We start from the raw sequence: 3,486 nt of genomic DNA, 5'->3' as shown, positions 1-3,486 counted from the left end.
CATGGGGACTGTAAGTCACCACTAGTACACTACTACTACACTAGTACTACTACAGGTGCTGGTGTACGACCAGCACGGAACCTTCATCCGCACCTTCACCATGGGGACTGTAAGTCACTACCACTACTAGTACCACTACTAGTACTAGTGGTACACTACTAGTACACTACTAGTACTAGTAGTACACTAGTAGTACTAGTACACTAGTACACTACTACTACTACAGGTGCTGGTGTACGACCAGCACGGAACCTTCATCCGCACCTTCACCATGGGGACTGTAAGTCACTAGTACTAGTACACTACTAGTACTAGTACTACACTAGTAGTACACTACTACTACTACACTACTACTACAGGTGCTGGTGTACGACCAGCACGGAACCTTCATCCGCACCTTCACCATGGGGACCGTGAGTCACCAGTACTAGTACTACACTACTAGTACCACTACTACTAGTACCACCAGTACCACTAGTACACTACTACTACACTACTACTACTACAGGTGCTGGTGTACGACCAGCACGGAACCTTCATCCGCACCTTCACCATGGGGACCGTGAGTCACTACCACTACTAGTACCACTACTAGTACTAGTGGTACACTACTAGTACACTACTAGTACTAGTAGTACACTAGTAGTACTAGTACACTAGTACACTAGTACTACTACAGGTGCTGGTGTACGACCAGCACGGAACCTTCATCCGCACCTTCACCATGGGGACCGTGAGTCACTAGTACTAGTACTACTACTAGTACACTACTAGTAGTACACTAGTAGTACACTACTACTACTACAGGTGCTGGTGTACGACCAGCACGGAACCTTCATCCGCACCTTCACCATGGGGACCGTGAGTCACCACCACTACTACCACTACTACTAGTAGTACACTAGTAGTACTAGTACTAGTACACTACTACACTACTACTACTACACTACTACAGGTGCTGGTGTACGACCAGCACGGAACCTTCATCCGCACCTTCACCATGGGGACTGTAAGTCACTACCACTACTAGTACCACTACTAGTACTAGTGGTACACTACTAGTACACTACTAGTACTAGTAGTACACTAGTAGTACTAGTACACTAGTACACTACTACTACTACAGGTGCTGGTGTACGACCAGCACGGAACCTTCATCCGCACCTTCACCATGGGGACTGTAAGTCACCACTACCAGTACCACTAGTACCACTAGTACACTAGTACACTAGTAGTACTAGTACACTAGTACACTACTAGTACTACTACAGGTGCTGGTGTACGACCAGCACGGAACCTTCATCCGCACCTTCACCATGGGGACCGTGAGTCACCACTACCAGTACCACTAGTACACTAGTACTAGTAGTGGTACTAGTACTAGTGTACTAGTACCACTACTAGTAGTACACTACTACTACAGGTGCTGGTGTACGACCAGCACGGAACCTTCATCCGCACCTTCACCATGGGGACCGTAAGTCACTACCACTACTAGTACCACTAGTACACTACTAGTACTAGTACTACTAGTACCACTACTAGTACTACACTACTACTACTACACTACTACTACTACACTACTACTAGTACAGGTGCTGGTGTACGACCAGCACGGAACCTTCATCCGCACCTTCACCATGGGGACTGTAAGTCACTAGTACTACTAGTACCATTAGTACCACTACTACCACTAGTACACTAGTAGTACACTACTACACTACTACTAGTACACTACTACTACTACACTAGTACTACTACAGGTGCTGGTGTACGACCACGGAACCTTCATCCGCACCTTCACCATGGGGACCGTGAGTCACCAGTACTAGTACTACACTACTAGTACCACTACTACTAGTACCACCAGTACCACTAGTACACTACTACTACACTACTACTACAGGTGCTGGTGTACGACCAGCACGGAACCTTCATCCGCACCTTCACCATGGGGACTGTAAGTCACTAGTACTAGTACCACTAGTACCACTACTAGTACTAGTACTACTAGTACCACCAGTACCACTAGTACTACTACCACTACTACTACTACAGGTGCTGGTGTACGACCAGCACGGAACCTTCATCCGCACCTTCACCATGGGGACCGTGAGTCACTAGTACTAGTACCACTAGTACCACTACTAGTACTACTAGTACCACCAGTACCACTAGTACTACTACCACTACTACTACAGGTGCTGGTGTACGACCAGCACGGAACCTTCATCCGCACCTTCACCATGGGGACTGTAAGTCACTAGTACTACTAGTACACTACCAGTACCACTACTAGTACTAGTAGTACACTAGTAGTACACTAGTAGTACTAGTACACTACTACACTACTAGTACTAGTACACTACTAGTACTACTACCACTACTACTACAGGTGCTGGTGTACGACCAGCACGGAACCTTCATCCGCACCTTCACCATGGGGACTGTAAGTCACTAGTACTAGTGTACTAGTACCACTACTAGTACTAGTACTACTAGTACCACCAGTACCACTAGTACTACTACCACTACTACTACAGGTGCTGGTGTACGACCAGCACGGAACCTTCATCCGCACCTTCACCATGGGGACTGTAAGTCACCAGTACTAGTACTACTAGTACACTACTAGTACTAGTGGTACTAGTACACTACTACTACACTACTATCACTACACTACTACTACACTACTACTACTACACTACTACTACTACTACACTACTACTACTACTACACTACTAGTACTAGTACACTACTACTACTACTACACTACTACTACAGGTGCTGGTGTACGACCAGCACGGAACCTTCATCCGCACCTTCACCATGGGACTGTAAGTCACTAGTACTAGTACTACCAGTAGTACTAGTACTACTAGTACTAGTACACTACTAGTACACTACTACTAGTACTACTAGTACACTACTACTACTACAGGTGCTGGTTTACGACCAGCACGGAACCTTCATCCGCACCTTCACCATGGGGACTGTGAGTCACTAGTACTAGTACACTACTAGTACTACACTACTAGTACTAGTACACTAGTAGTACACTACTACTAGTACAGGTGCTGGTGTACGACCAGCACGGAACCTTCATCCGCACCTTCACCATGGGGACTGTAAGTCACTAGTACTAGTGTACTAGTACTAGTACTACACTAGTAGTACACTAGTAGTACTAGTACACTACTACACTACTACTACAGGTGCTGGTGTACGACCAGCACGGAACCTTCATCCGCACCTTCACCATGGGGACTGTAAGTCACTAGTACTAGTACTACCAGTAGTACTAGTACTACTAGTACTAGTACACTACTAGTACACTACTACTAGTACTACTAGTACACTACTACTACTACAGGTGCTGGTTTACGACCAGCACGGAACCTTCATCCGCACCTTCACCATGGGGACTGTGAGTCACTAGTACTACTAGTACCACTAGTACACTAGTACTACACTAGTAGTACACTA

The sequence above is a fragment of the Petromyzon marinus genome, unplaced genomic scaffold (assembly GCF_048934315.1).
Source record: "Petromyzon marinus isolate PM22_M1 ecotype Great Lakes invasive population unplaced genomic scaffold, UKy_Petmar_22M1.pri1.0 PM_Scaffold_494, whole genome shotgun sequence".
Taxonomy (NCBI): domain Eukaryota; kingdom Metazoa; phylum Chordata; class Hyperoartia; order Petromyzontiformes; family Petromyzontidae; genus Petromyzon; species Petromyzon marinus.
This window is presented reverse-complemented; position numbering follows the sequence as displayed.